Source organism: Bison bison, unplaced genomic scaffold (genome assembly GCF_000754665.1).
Source record: "Bison bison bison isolate TAMUID 2011002044 unplaced genomic scaffold, Bison_UMD1.0 scf7180017864268, whole genome shotgun sequence".
Lineage (NCBI taxonomy): Eukaryota > Metazoa > Chordata > Mammalia > Artiodactyla > Bovidae > Bison > Bison bison.
In genome coordinates this window covers 3,441,490-3,458,460 of record NW_011494840.1, presented here as the reverse complement: position 1 = coordinate 3,458,460, position 16,971 = coordinate 3,441,490, and the positions used below count along the sequence as shown (strand labels likewise).

At 37.7% G+C, this 16,971-nt stretch overlaps 1 pseudogene; it reads left to right on the top strand.

The window, feature by feature from the left end:
* LOC104994843 overlaps positions 1–16,105 on the top strand; it is a 183,358-nt pseudogene extending 167,253 nt beyond the window's left edge.
* Positions 16,106–16,971: the final 866 nt, after the last annotated feature.

The following is a 16,971-nucleotide window of genomic DNA, read 5'->3' as shown; positions in this document are numbered from 1 at the left end:
GAAAACTGCTGGATCATGGAAAAAGCAAGAGAGTTCCAGAAAAACATCTATTTCTGCTTTATTGACTATGCCAAAGCCTTTGACTGTGTGGATCACAATAAACTGGAAAATTCTGAAAGAGATGGGAATACCAGACCACCTGACCTGCCTCTTGAGAAATCTGTATGCAGGTCAGGAAGCAACAGTTAGAACTGGACATGGAACAGACTTGTCCAAATAGGAAAAGGAGTACGTCAAGGCTGTATATTGTCACCCTGCTTATTTAACTTATATGCAGAGTACATCATGAGAAACACTGGACCGGAAGAAACACAAGCTGGAATCAAGATTGGAATCTTGATTGGATTCCAATTGGAATCTCAATAACCTCAGATATGCAGATGACACACCCTTATGGCAGAAAGTGAAGAGGAACTCAAAAGCCTCTTGATGAAAGTGAAAGTGGAGAGTAAAAAAAGTTGGCTTAAAGCTCAGCATTCAGAAAACGAAGATCATGGCATCTGGTCCCAACACTTCATGTGAAATAGATGGGGAAACGGTGGAAACAGTGTCAGACTTTATTTTTGGGGGCTCAAAAATCACTAAAGATGGTTACTTCAGCCATGAAATTAAAAGACGCTTACTCCTTGGAAGGAAAGTTATGACCAACCTAGATAGCATATTCAAAAGCAGAGACATCACTTTGCCAACCAAAGTCTGTCTAGTCAAGGCTATGGTTTTTCCAGTGGTCATGTATGGATGTGAGAGTTGGACTTTGAAGAAAGCTGAGCACCAAAGAATTGATGCTTTTGAACTGTGGTGTTGGAGAAGACTCTTGAGAGTCCCTTATACTGCAAGGAGATCCAACCAGTCCATTCTGAAGGAGATCAGCCCTGGGATTTCTTTGGAACGAATGATGATAAAGCTGAAACTCCCGTCCTTTGGCCACCCCATGCGAAGAGTTGACTCATTGGAAAAGACTCTGATGCTGGGAGGGTTTGGGGGCAGGAGGAGAAGGGGACGACAGAGGATGAGATGGCTGGATGGCATCACTGACTCGATAGACATGAGTCTGAGTGAACTCCAGGAGTTGGTGATGGACAGGGAGGCCTGGTGTGCTGCAATTCATGGGGTTGCAAAGAGTTGGACACGACTGAGTGAGTGAACTGATGAGATATTATTGTTGTTCAGTTGCTCAGTCATATCCAACTCTTTGCGACCCCATGGACTGTGGCATGCTAGGCTCCCCTGTCTCCTAAAGCTTTCTCAAACTCATGTCCAATGAGTCAGTGATGCCATCCAACTGTCTCATCCTCTATCATCCCCTTCTCCTCCTGCCCTCAATCTTTCCCAGCATCATGGTCTTTTCTAATGAGTCGGCTCTTCACATTAGTTGGCCAAAGTATTGAAGCTTCAGCTTCAACATCAGTCCTACCAATGAATATTTAGGACTGATTTCCTTTAGGATTGACTGATTTGATCTTACAGTCCACAGGACTCTCAAGAATCTTCTTCAACATCACAGTTCAAAAGCATCAGTTCTTTTGAAATTGATTCTGAATCGGTGCTCAGACTTCTTTATGGTCCAACTCTTACAACCATACATGGCTACTGGAAAAAATGTAGCTTTGGTTTCATGGACCTTTATAGGCAAAGATTAACGTCTCTGCTTTTTAATACGCTGCCTAGGTTTGCCATAGCTTTTCTTCCCAGGAGCAAGTGTCTTTTAAATTCATGGCTTCAGTCACCATCAGCAGTGATTTTGGAGCCCAAGAAAATAAATTCCATCACTGTTTCCATTGTTTCTCCATCTGTTTGCTATGAAGTGATGGGACAGGATGCCATGATCTTCATTTTTTGAAAGTTGGTTTTAAGGCAGTTTTTTCACTCTCCTCTTTCATCTTCATCAAGTGGCTCTTTACTTCCATTCTACTTTCTGCCATAAGGATGGTATCAGATATTGTTGATACTTCTCCTGACAGTCTTGATTCCAGAGCTTGTGTTTCATCCAGCCTAGCATTTCACATGATGCACTCCACATATTTGTTAAATAAGAAGAGTGACAATATATAGCCTTGATGTACTCCTTCCCTATTTTGGAACCAGTCCATTGTTCCATGCCCATTTCTAACTGTTGCTTCTCGACCTTCTTATAGATTTTTCAGGAGGCAGGTAAGCTGGTCTGATATCCCCATCTCTTTAAGAATTTTCCACAGTTTGTTGTGATCCACACAGTCAAAGACTTTATAATAGTCCATGAAGCAGAAGTAGATGTTTTTCTGGAGTGTTTTTTCAGTTATCCAACAGATGTTGGCAATTTGCTCTCTGGTTCCTCTGCCTTTTCTAAATCTTTCTTGAACATCTAGAAGTTCTCAGTTCACTACTGTTGAAGCCACTTGGAGAATTTTGAGCATTATTTTTCTAGTGTGTGAAATGAGTAAAATTGTGTGGTAGTTTGCACATTCTTTGTCATTGCATTTCTTTGGGATTGTAATGAAAACTGACCTTTTCCAGCCCTATGGCCACTGCAGGGTTTTCCAAATATGTGGGCATATTAAGTGCAGCACTTTAACAACAATATGGGATATTACTTAGCTATAAAAATGATAAAATATATTTATGGAAATTCGAATGGACCTATTGCATATAACGATAAGTGAGATAAATCAAACAAAATAAAAGAAATAACGCAACATTTCACTTACATGGAAAAACTAAAAACAAAATAAATGAATGAATCATAAACAGACTCACAGATACAGAACAGAGAACAAACAGGTGGCTGCCAGAAGAGAAGAGTGTGGGGGGATAGATGAAAAAGTGAGAAATTTTTCCAACTGTAAAATAAATAATCATGGGAATATAGTGTACACATAGAGACTATCATTCGTAATATTGTAACAGCTATGTATTGTGATGGATGGCAACTGGTCTTATCACAGTGATTCTTTTATAATGTATAAAAATGTCAAATCACTATGTTATATTGAAGCTAATATACAATAGTAGTTAATTATAACTCAATAAAAAATTGAAAGACATTTTAGGGATATTTAAGATTACTAATATTTGGAAATTAACAGCATAGATAGAACAACTATCATTAGTACATTGTCATATACAAACACTCATCCTCTGAAAAAAATAATTAGCTTATAAAAATGCCACCAAGATTTATGAAGTTTTCCTACCTCAAGTTTTGTCTTTCATGAACAAGTCTTTCAGGACTATGAAACATAGATTGGTAAATATTTTCAAATATGAAATTAATTCTAACAGTTTTAAATTAAAATGGCTAGCTATAATAGAATTCAGTGTAGCATTTTATTGCATGTACGACTCTGTGCTTTTTGATATTGTTATATAGATTTAATATTGATCATAGCTTTACAATAGGTCTCTTCTGATGGCACATCTATTTAGTTTGGAGAGAATTTACATAGGTCCTATTAAGTGAAATGAAGTGAAAGTTGTTCAGTTATGTCTGACTCTTTGCAATCCTGTGGACTGTAGTCTTCCATGGAATTCTCCAGGCAAGAATATTGGAGTGTCCATTCCCTTCTCCAGGGGATCATCCTGACCCAGTGATCAAACCAGGTCTCCTGCATCTCCTGCATTGGCAGGTGACATACATAAAACTCTTGGGAAGGTGACATCAAAATTTTGCTTGGAATTTACATTTACACCTGTTATCTTGGCATTATGCTTATAATATTTTCCATTCATTCTTAAGTGTTGGGAATTAGACAATGAATTATATGATCACTCTACAAACAACCAATTTGATAACATTTTATCCCAACATTATATGTATCAGAATAAATGGTAAAACCATCTTTTAGCTCACCATCCCATTTGTGAAAGAATTTAAGGATAGATAGACATCAGGATGGGCATATTAGAAATCATCATCTCCAGAATTTCTATGGAAAAGAAAATGTCTTACAGTGAAAGCATCTGGATTGATCATATCTACAGTTTCTCATTGATTATATTCTTATAATCTTATCAATTTCCACCTAATGCAAACATAACAGTCCCACAATTTAATAGAGAAGTCTTAGAAAGATTCTGCAAGAGTTGCCATCTACATTGAGGACTGATGTTTTGGTAAATTTACTTTTAACACTTGCAACATAAATAGTGAGATGAACAGATGTATATAAATTGACTTGAATTTATATATTAGAAGCAACTTGTTAATACTTAAATTATCACAATTAGAAATCCACATTCCAGGAATATTAGGCAGCATTTTAATAAAACATCTACCATGGAAAGGAGAATTCCATGACCTTCATATATTATCATCTAGAGGTTCTCCATAAGTTTTGTTAGTTAAAATTAAAAATGATAGAGAGATATAAAGATACAGAGACTGGTTCAAAGTGGTGGAGTGGAAGGACATGCATTCATCCCTCCTGTGAGAACACCAAAATCACAACCAGCTGTTGAACAACCATTAACAGGAGAATGCTTGAGCCCACCATAAAAGACAAAAAGGAGTGACTGCAATGGAAATGGTAGGGGCACAATCATGATAAAATCAAATCCCATACTCACCATGTGGGTGACCCACTAGCTGGAGAATAGTACCAAAGAAGCTCCCACAAATAAATAGTACCAAAAAAGCTTCACTATTGTGAAGGTTCTGAGCCCATAAGTCTTCCCAGCCTGGGGATCCAGCAAAGGAACTAAGAATCCTCAGTGAACCTGACTTTGAAGGCCAGCAAGATTTGATTACAGAACTTCCTCAGGACAGGGGGAAACACAGACTCCATTTGTGGAGGACACAAACAAAATCTGGTTGGTACCAGGACCAAGAGAAAAAGACAGTGACCCCACAGCAGACTAAACTAGACTTACCTGATAATGTTGGAAGGTCTCCAGAAGCATGGGTCAGCAGTGTGGCTTGCTCTGTGGACAGGGACACTGGAGGCATCAGTACTGGTAGATGCCCCTAAGCATAGGCCCTCTTGGAATTGCCATTAGCCTTACCATTGAGCTGGATCACCTCAGGCCAAACAGCTAAGAGGGAGGGAGCACAATCCCACCCATCTCCAGACAATTGCATTAAATTTTACTGAACACAGTCCTACCTACTAGAGCAAGACTCAGTTTTTCCCACCACCAGTTTCTTCCTCCCATCCAGAAGCTTACACAAACCTCTTAGCTTCATCCACTGAGGGCATACAGAAGAAGCAAGAGCTACAATACCATAGCACTAGAATGAAAATCACATCACAGAAAGTTAACCAGAATGAAGAGGCAGAAGGTTCTGTCCCAAGTGAAGGCACAATAAAAAACCCCAGACAAACAATCAAGTGAAGTGGAGATAGGCAACCTTCCAGAAAACATTTCAAAATAATGATAGTGAAGATAATCCAAGATCTCTGAAAAAGAAGGGAGAAGATGCAATAAAAGTTTGCTTCCCTGGTGGCTCAGACGATACATTGTCTGCCTGCAATATGGGAGACCTGGGTTCGATCCCTGGGTCAGGAAAATCCCCTGGAGAAGGAAATGACAACCCACTCCAGTACTCTTGCCTGGAAAATTCCATGGACAGAGCAGCCTTGTAGACTACAGTCCATGGGGTTGCAAAGAGTCGGACATCACTGAGCAACTTCACTTCACTTCTTCACGTAAGGCCTAGAAGAAATAAAGAAAAAACAAACAGAAATTAATGATATACTAAAAGAAATCAATATCAAAATAACTGAGGAAAAGAATAGAAAAGTGATCTGGAAGACATAGTTGTGGAAATCACTACTGCAAAACAAAATATAGGGAAAAAATGGAAAAAACAATAAAGAAAGAAACCTTTGGGACAACATTAAATTCACCAACACTTGCATTTTGAGAGTCCCTGAATGAGAGGAACCAAAGATCAAATTGCCAACATCCATTGGATCATTTAAAAAGCAAGAGAGTTCCAGAAAACAATCTAATTCTGCTTTATTGACTACACCAAAGCCTTTGATGGTGTGGATCACAATAAACTGTGGAAATTCTTAGAGAGATGGGAATACCAGACCAATTGACCTGCCTCCTGAGAAATCTGTATGCAAGTCAAGAAGCAACAGTTAGAACCGGACATGAAACAACAGACTGGTTCCAAATTAGGAGAGGAGTACTTCAAAGTTGCATATTGTCACCCTGCTTATTTAACTGGGTGAAATATCAATAACCTCAGATATGCAGATGACACCACCCTTATGGCAGAAAGCAAAGAAGAACTAAAGAGCCTCTTGATGAAAGTGAAAGAGGAGAGTGTAAAAGTTGGCTTAAAATTCAACATTCAGAAAACTAAGATCATGGCATCTGGTTCCATCTGCTGCTGCTGCTGCTGCTAAGTCGTTTCAGCCATGCCTGACTCTGTGCGACCCCATGGGCTGTAGCCCACCAGGATCCCCTGTCCACGGGAATCTCCAGGCAAGAATACTGGAGTGGGTTGCCATTTCCTTCTCCAGTGGTCCCATCACTTCATCGCAAATAGATGGGGAAACAATGGAAACAGCGACAGACTTTATTTTCTTGGGCTCCAAAATCAAAGCACATGGTGATTGCAGTCATGAAATTAAAAGATGCTTGCTCCTTGGAAGAAAATCTATGACCAACCTAGACAGCATATTAAAAAGCAGAGACATTACTTTGCCAACAAATGTCTGTGTAATCAAAGCTATGGTTTATCCAGTAGTCATGTATGGATGTGAGAGCTAGACTATAAAGAAAGCTGAGAGGCAAAGAATTGATGGTTTTGAACTGTGGTGTTGGAGAAGAGTCTTGAGAATCCCTTGGACTGCAAGGAGATCCAACCAATTCATCCTAAAGGAAATCAGTCTTGAATATTCATTGGAAGGACTAATGCTGAAGCTGAAACTGCAATACTTTGGCCATCTGATGTGAAGAACTGACTCATTGGAAAAGACCCTGATGCTGGGAAAAACTGAAGGTGGGAGGAAAAGGGGACAACAAAGGATGAGATGGTTGGATGGCATCACTGACTCTATAGACATGAGTTTGAGTAAAACTCCGGAATTGGTGATGGATAGGGAAGCCTGGCATGCTGCTATCCATGGTGTCACAAGGAGTCAGACATGACTGAGCTGAACTGAACTGAACTGACAAGGAGAAGAGGGAGAGAAAGTAGCTTAAAACCTCCCTAACAAGAAATAGGTTGATGAAATAGTCAAGAACATTCAGGAAGCTCAAAGAAGTTTCTAAAAGTCCCGGAAAGGATAAACCCAAGGAGGAACACTCCAAGACACATAGTAATCAAATTGGCAAAAATTAAAGACAAAGATAAAATATTCAAAGCAACAGGGGAGAAATGGGAAATAACATATAAGGGAACTCCCATAAGGTTATTAGCTGATTTCCCAACAGGTACTCTACAAACTGGAAAGGAATGGCATGATGTGTTTAAAATGATGAAAGGAAGGAAATTACAACCGAGAATGTTCTACCTACCAAGACTCTCATTCAGATTTGATGGAAAAAATCAAATGCTATACAGACAAGCAAAATTCAGCACCATCAAATCAGCTTTACAAGATATGCTAAAGGGATTTTTCTAGGCAGGAAGCAGAAGAAAAGGAAAGAAAAATCTCACATAAAATAAACCAAAAAGAATTAAGAAAATGGTATTAGAATCATGCATATTGATAATTACCTTAAATGTAAATAGGTTAAGTGCACCAATACAGATTGGCTTGGCAGATGAGAACTTGTACATATAGGCACCCCACTTACCACATCACTCTACTTAATCCCTAAAACTCTATGTGAGTTCCTTTTATTGTTAGGATAATCATGTTTACATTATGACTTTCAATTGTATCTTTTATTTTATGTCTCACTATTGATTGTGAAAACTGATAAACATCTTTTACCATTGTGATTATATAACTATTTTTAACACCTCTATATCATGATTGGCCAACAGAAAATAATGGAATTCTGTATCATGAAAATTACCATTTAATAGAAAAACTTGTAATCACTTTTAAAAATCTTGATGCACATTAGAATTATATTGGAATATTTTGAAAAACATAAATGCCCTGGTATTGTTTGTCCTCCAAATTATCTTTGATATTAATTTCTTATTTTGATATTCATTTCTCATTTTGATACTAAAATCTCATTTCAATACTTTCTTCTCTCCAATCACTCTGAGTTTTTTCAGTCTTTTAAGTTTACTCAAGCTTTCAATGATTAAGTCAAAGATCTCTCTTGGTTATTGTCACATTGCACTTAAAATATGTGGGTAATTTTCAGTACATTTTGATATTAATTTATAACATAATTCCATAGTGGAGGAGAGCAGACTTTATATAATTTCAAAATATTTAGACAGTGAATTTTTTGCACCTTGTTTTATGTTCCTGAATATGTTCCAGTGTCTATAGCTTTACAGTTTATGGGAACTTGAATAGAATTTATATTTTGCTGTTGTGTGAAAATTGTATAAATCTTAATTATGTTTAATTGGTTTGTAGCCTTTTTCAGGTCTATTGTATCCTTCTACTTTTCTGTCTATTCATTCTATTAATTTTTGAGAGTATAATATTGAAACTACAACTAAAATCTTTATCAATTTAAAAATAATAATAGTAATATATAGTGGAACTACATATAACTTTGTTATGTATTTTCAAAGTCTCTTGAAATGTGTTATCGTACCATAATAATTTAAAAAGTTTTAAATTAAAATTGATAGGAGAAAATTGATGAAGTATGTGGCAATATGTGTGGGTGATCTAGCTAGATGGTAGAGAAACTTCCAAGTTTGCCTAAATGTTATATTATAATCAGATGAACCCATAAACAAATGCTTTCCCAAGTGATTCTCTGGATTGTTACTCAACTTCTGTGTCCTGTCTCTTATTTGGGGATTCATCATATGACATAGACCTTTAGCTCACACTGATATTAGATTTATCATATCTGACTGAAGCACACTTTGTATGTAATGAATTCACAAAAAGAGATTGCATAATGATGAGTCTGTCTACTTGTAAATAAACATTTGAAATAAATTCTAGCTATTTTATTTATCTTGTCTTGGCAACAAGATTTTTGGTAACAGGCTCATAGACGTCTACTATCTTTAGTTATTGGCCGTATTTCAGTTTCGTTCAGTTCAGTTGCTCAGCTGGGACTCAGTCGACTCAGTTCAGTCGACTCTTTGGAACTTCATGGACTGCAACACATTAAGCTTACCTGTCCATCACCAACTCCCGGAGTTTGCTCAAACTCACTTCCATCTAGTTAGTGATGCCATGCAACCATCTCATCCTCTGTTGTCCCATTCTCCTCCTGCCTTCATCTTTCCCAAAATCAGGGTCTTTTTCAGTGAGTCAGTTCTTTGTATCAGGTGACCAAAGTACTGGAGCTTCAGCTTCAGCATCAGTCCTTTCAATGAATATTCAGGACTGATTTCCTTTAGGATGGACTGATTTGATCTCCTTGCAGTCCACAGGACTCTCAAGAGTTTTGGAGCCCATCTCATCCTCTGTCGTCCCCTTCTCCTCCTGCCCCCAATCCCTCCCAGCATCAGAGTCCTTTCCAATGAGTCAACTCTTTGCATGAGGTGGCCAAAGTACTGGAGTTTCAGCTTTAGCATCATTCCTTCCAAAGAAATCCCAGGGCTGATCTCCTTCAGAATGGACTGGTTGGATCCCCTTGCAGTCCAAGGGACTCTCAAGAGTTTTCTCCAACACCACAGTTCAAAAACATCAATTCTTTGGTGCTCAGTTTTCTTCACAGTCCAACTCTCACATCCATACATGACCACAGGAAAAACTATAGCCTTGACTAGATGGACCTTTGTTGGCAAAATAATATCTCCACTTTTCAATATGCTATCTAGGTTGGTCATAACTTTTCTTCCAAGGAGTAAGCATCTTTTAATTTCATGGCTGCAGTCACCATAGTTACTTTAAATATAAATGATCTAAACACACTAGTTAGAAGATAGAGAAATTTAGGCTGGATTTAAAAAGTAAAAGTAATACTGAAAGATCTACAAGAAACTCACTGTGAATATTGACTCAGATAACTTAAAAGTAAAGTAGATGGAGAAACATACGCAATTACCAACCAAATGAAATTTGGTATAACTATATTAATGTCAGACAAAGCTAGTTTTGTAATAAAGAAGATTACATGTGATGGAGGAATATCACATAATGATAAGTGTTCAATTTTGCAAGAAGATATAATTATCAAATCACACAGTTATATAAAGCCAATACTTGGGAGAAAATCATCATTTTTATGATATCCATAAAATTTTCCTATGAAATAATTGTTGATTGATTAATTTACTTAGTATTTGTTTCAAGCATTTATACACTTGGTAATATCACTAAACTTTGGGGAAAAGTGAAGTAAAGGAGAAAAAATAGGTAGAAAACAATATGTAACTTAGTTGGCATAATCAAAACATGTTAACTTCCTTTAGCAGTGTTTTGATTGTGTTGTATTACTGTTACTTTCTCCAAGAGGTGTCATATCTGTTCTATTTGATAGTTTCCATGAAATTAAAAGATGCTTGCTCCTTAGAAGGAAAGCATATTAAAAAGCAGAGACATCACCCTGCTGACAAATGTCCATCGAGTCAAAGCTATGTTTTTTTTTTCCAGTAGTCATGTACAGATGTGAGAGTTGGATCATAAAGAAGGCTGAGTGCTAAAAAAAAATTGATGCTTTTGAATTCTGGTTCTGGAGAAGATTCTTGAGAGTCCCTTGGACAGCAAGGAGATCAAATCAGTCCATCTTAAAGGAAATCAACACTGAATATTCATTGTAAGGACTGATACTGAAGCTGAAGCTCCAATATTTTGGCCATCTGATGCAGAGAGCCAGTTCATTGGAAAAGACCCTGATACTGGTGAAAATTAAAGGCAAAAAGGAGAAAAGGGTGGGAGAGGGTAAGATGGTTAGTTATAAAGCATGACTGACTCAATGTACATGAGTTTAAGTAAACTCCAGGAGATAGTGAAGTACAGAGAAGGCTGACATGCTGCAGTCCATGGCATCCCAGAGTTGGATATGACTTAGTGACTGAATAACAATGGTAATTTAGGCATGAGTTAAGAAATTTTATAACTTCCAATTATTGAACCATGTGATACTATCCAGTTTCATCTTATTATATTTGAATTATCCTTAATTAAATTCAATTCAGTTACATTTTACTTTAATAACTTTAGATTTCAAACTAAATGCTACAGTTTAGAGATATCTTGTATATAATACAAGCATGTTTCCCATTTTCCCAGATGTCATTGACAGCCTCTAATGTGGTCGTCACTCATGTCCCTACCTGGTATTGATGACTTTGTACAATTCTCTCTAATTCAATATGGCCTGAATATCAGTTCAGTTCAGTTTAGTCACTCAGTCATGTCCGACTCTTTGCAACCCCATGGACTGAAGCATGCCAGGTCTCCCCATCCATCACCAACTCCCGGAGTTTACTCAAACTCATGTCCGTAGAGTCAGTGATGCCACCCAACCATCTCATTCTCTGTCATCCCCTTCTCCCCCCACCCTTCAATCTTTCCCAGCATCAGGACTTTTTCCAATTAGTCAGTTCTTCACATCAGGTGGCCAAACTATTGGCATTTCAGCTTCAGCATCAGTCCTTCCAATGAATATTCAGGACTGATTTCCTTTAGGATGGACTGGTTGGGTCTCCTTGCTGTCCAAGGGACTCTCAAGAGTTTTCTCCAACACCACAGTTCAAAAGCATCAATTCTTTAGCGCTCAGCTTCTGGAGAAGGGAATGACAAACCACTTTAGTATTCTTGCCTTGAGAACCCCATGAACAGTATGAAAAGGCCTGAATATAGTGACTCCTAAAAGAATAAGATGCATGAAAGTGATGGATTGTCACTTATGATAGAGATGAAGTTACAAAACTAATGTAGCATTTATCCTGGGTGCACTTTCTTACCCTCTTACTGGCTCACTCTGAAAGAAGCCAGCTAGCATGTTGGGAAAACGTCCTCTCTACCAATTCACTCTTCAGATGAGACTAAAATCCTGGCTGAAAGTTTGAATCCAACATGATGAAAAATCTTTAAATAGAGGTTTAAACTAAGTCCTACACCACAGAAACTGTGAGATAATGAATGTTTGTTTTAAGTGGTCATATCTTATGTTATTTTGTTTTGCAGCAGCAGATAATTCATATAATAAAATGTAGAATCCACAAGAGCAATGAAAGGTTAAGCATTATTGCTACAAAGTTAATAATTTTACTTACCCTACCCAGCTGTAGAAAGGCTCTGTAAAAATGACCTTTAGCTTGGATTTTGTAGAAAGAGTAAAACTCTGGGTCTGAGAATAAGAAATTTGATTTGGTAATATGTGCAACTAATAATTAACATAATGGGAAAAAGTATGTATAATAGTTCTTTTTATTATTTGAAGTTCATGGAGCACAAATGACTAGTGTATAGTAAAAAGTAAAATTGAAATCCTCAGCAATGAATATAACTTGAAAATCCTCTCTGCAAGTAAAATTCAGTTTGGTCTCAGGTGGCTGAAAACCAGATATTAACTGGAATCTATCTTCCCATTTAAATACTATTGAAAGCATCTTGTAGAACTTCAAAGTCATCTGTGTGCAAAGAGTTCATGCATGCTAAGTCACTTTAGTCGTGTCTGACTCTTCATGAGACCCTACATAGCCTGCCAGGCTACTCTGTCCATGGTGTTCTTCAGGAAAAAATATTAGAGTGGCTTGTCATGCTCTCCTCTAGAGGATCTTCTGACCCAGGGATCAAATCTGTGTCTTTTATGTCTCCTGCTTTGGCAGACTATATATATATATATAGTCTATATAGTCTGGCAGATATATATATAATATATATATGTATAGTCTCTCTATATATACAAAACTTATAATACAGATGATACACATATACTTCTAATACTTCTGACTTATAGAATCATTCATGGTTCCCATACATGATGCTATGGTAAATAGATAGTAATGTTCTCTTTTCTTCACCAACAGCAGCAAAACAAATTTACTTGGATTTAGTACCAAAAAGGAAAGTTGCACAGGTAAATTTCCACTGATTATTGCTTTCTTCTTGAATTCCAAATATTTATTTCACCTTCTTGCACCATATGACTATTTACTACTTATATAGAAAAAAAAAAGGTAAGTTTTTGTTTTCCTAAAAGAACAGAATGAAGGAAATAAAAGAGGCAAGAATGCGTCATCAGATATTTATAGACACACCACTGTCGAGAATGAATACCAGTGAGAGATAATGGAATCTCTATTAAGTATCTATCTACAGAATCTTTACCTATTACCCAGAACTGAGATGAAATCTTTGAAAAATGTTTTACTTTTGTTTTAAATTCAAGGATAAATGAAACACACAGTGGTTTAAAAAAAAAAAAAAGAAGAAGAATGATTCTCTCTTGATATATCTAAAAAGCAGTGCAAAATTAGAACAAAGCCAAGTCCTAATGTGTGATTTCTCAAAAGACAACTCAGTTGTGAATAGAAAATCAGAGATGGACTGACTGGTAGCTAGAATTTGGGTCACAAATCTGTCTTGTATTTTTTCCAGTCTCCATAGTCCTGAGACAGAGGAATGTTGGAAAAATAAAAGTACTCTGGGTGGAGATGGGCTCTGAAAGTAAAAACAATGTGATTCAGTAAAATTGTTAATGATAAATTACTATAATAATGAACACTTTATTGACAAAAATACTTGCATTTGTCAGCATGCCGTGGTGGTCAGAAGTGGCCACAGGACTAGAAAAGATCAATTTTAATTCCAATTCCAAAAAAGGGCAGTGCCAAAAAATGTTCAAACTACCCTACAATCATATTCATTTCCCATGCTAGTAAGGTTATGATCAAAATCATTCAAGCTAGGCTTTAGCAATATGTGACATGAGAATTTCTAAATGCACGAGCTGGATTTAGAAAAGGCAGAGGAACCAGAGATCAAATTGTCAACCTTCATTGGATCATAAAAAAGCAAGGGAATCCCAGAAAAAAAAAAAATCTGCATCTGCTTCATTTACAGCATTAAAGCCTTTGACTGTGTGGATCACAACAATAAGATGTGGGAATATGATACAACCTTTTCTGTCTCTTGAGAAACTTCTATGTAATTCAAGAAGCAATGGTAAGAACTTTACATGGAACAAATGACTCGTTCAAAATTGGTAGAGTATGGCAAGGCTATATATTGTCACCCTGTTTATTTAACTTCTATGCAGAGTACCTCACATAAAATGCCAGGCTGGGTGACTCACAAGGTGGAATCACGTTTGCCAGGAGAAATATCAACAACCTCACATATTCAGAAGGCACCACTCTAATGTCAGAAAGTGAAGAGGAACTAAAGAGCCTCTTGATGAGGGTGAAAGAGGAGAGCAAAAAAGCTGACTTAAAGTTCACCATTTAAAAACTAAGATCACTGCATCTGATCCCATCATTTCATGGCAAATAGGGAAAAAATGGAAACAGTTACACATTTTCTTTTCTTTTCTTTTACCTTCTAATTTTCTTTATTTATTTTAATTTTTTAACTTTACAATATTGTATTGGTTTTGCCATATATCAAAATGAATCCACCACAGGTATACACATGTTCCCCATCCTGAACCCTCCTCCCTCCTCCCTCCCTATACCATCCCTCTGGGTCGTCCCAGTGCACTAGCCCCAAGCATCCAGTATCCTGCATCGAACCTGGACTGGCAACTCGTTTCATACATGATATTATACATGTTTCAACTTTTTAAGTAAAGAACTTTTCCAGGTGTCTTTTACAGTCTTCCAGGGAATTTAAATGTTTTCCATCAAGAGGATTTTGTAAATACTAAAATAAACAGCCTTCTAGCATGGGTGCTGAGTGCGGGGCCAGAGCGGGAGACGGCGGCTGCAGCGTTGCGGGCAGGCGGCAGCCGAGTCTCCATCCGCGCCCCTCACCGTCTCTGGGGCGCCCGATGCTCCAGTCCGAGCGGAAGTTGCGGCATACGCCGGTGGCCAGATCCGCGTCCGCCTCAGCGTCGGAGGACACGCTGGAGAGAGGAGAAGACAGAAGCACAGGCTGGTGCACCTGTTGGCCGGAGGATGTGGTGGTGCAGTGGGAGCCATTCTGACATGTCCGCTGGAAGTTGTGAAAACGGCTGCAGTCATCTTCTGTGACACCTTGTATCTCTGCAGTTCAGCTGAGCACCACGACCGGAGCCAGGGTCAATGAAGTAGTGTCTCTTGGACCTCTCCATTGTCTAAAGGTGATGTTAGAAAAAGAAGGGCCTCGGTTCCCTGTTTAGAAGATTAGGGCTCAATTTGGTGGCGGTGGCCCCTTCCAGAGCAATATAATTTGCTTCTTATTCAAACCGCAAGGAAGAGTTGAATTGTTTATTTGATCCTGATTCTTCCCAGGTACACATGATTTCAGCTGAAATGGCAGACATTTACTGTACATTTCTCTCCAAGAAAAGAGTGAGATCATGTAATCTAATACTCCCCATCCTCAGGTCACTTCCTGGATGGACTAACTTAAAACCTCGTTTTACCGCAATCACAGCGACCAACACCATTTGGCTTATAAAAACTCGATTACAGCTTGATGCAAGGAACCGTGGGGAAAAGCCAATGGGTGTTTTCCAGTGTGTCCCTGAAGTGTATCAGACAGATGGACTTAGAGGATTTTATAGGAGAATGTCTGCTTCATATGCTGGTATATCAGAGACTGTTATCCATTTCGCCATTTATGAAAATATTAAGCAAAGCTACTGTAATATAAGATTGCTTCTACAATGGAAAATGAAGAAGAGCCTATAAAGAAGTGTCAGATTTTCTGGAAATGATGCTAGCTCAAAAACATGTGCCACAAGTATAGCATATCCACATGAAGTTGTGAGAACAAGACTGTATGAAGAAGGAACAAAATATAGATACTTTTTTCAGACATTATCTTTGCTTATTCAAGAAGAAGGCTCTGGGTCTCTTTACTGTGGTCTGAAAACTCATCTGATGAGACAGATTCCAAACACAGCCATTATGATGGCCACCTATGAGTTGGTGGTCTACCTGCTCAATGGACAGCACCACCAAACTGCTGTGCTATAAAGAGGGAAGACCAAAAGAGAAACTGTACCATGAAGTACCAAAGCCAGCATGGTGGACAGAAGGAAAATAGTGTGGGAACATGGAACTAAGCCTAAGTGGAAGTTTAGTCGTAGGAATTAAAGTAATCCTAACCACAATACTTAGTCTTTTTAGTAATGTGAAAAAACAAACAAACAAACATGGCTGCCTCCAAGAAAAAGCCTTTAGAAGCACTCTTTCCTCAAAATTGCCATTTTCTCTATCATGTCCACAGGATACTATTGGCATTTTGTTGATTTACAGCAACCAGAGTACAGTGTTTATTCCATGAGCACTTTTCCAGTCTTCTGGACAAAGCCATCTGTAACTATATACTATACTAGAACTATCCAAAGAAAGTATTAACAGTCGTGAATTTCTAACTTCTGGCTTCTGTATAGTTCCCATAAAATTGGAAACTAACAATACTAGTATTTACATTTCCTTGAGAGGATCTGGCACTGTATTTTAAAGTTAATTGTTTGGTATTAGTAGCCACTGTTTTTGACAGATAAAGTAGTGTCCAAATATTGTGCTACTTTTAGCTTTAAAATGTTTCGGTTTCTACTGCTCACGGGTACTTTATGTTTGGCCCAATGTGAACACTAAAATTGTTTAATGTATCAACTCAAATGGTGATAGTTTGGGACCGAATAAGCCTGTAAAATGTTGATTCTTGACCATTTCAATAACTTGAGCATATCCTCTTATCTTTTCTAACCTAATGATATGTGAATGAATGCAATGTCTTTCAGTGACTTACTAATGAACATCATACCTAGGTATCATTTTCTTAAAGTGGAAAAAAAAAATGTTCTGCTTCTGAATCTTTCTCTGATATCTACCAT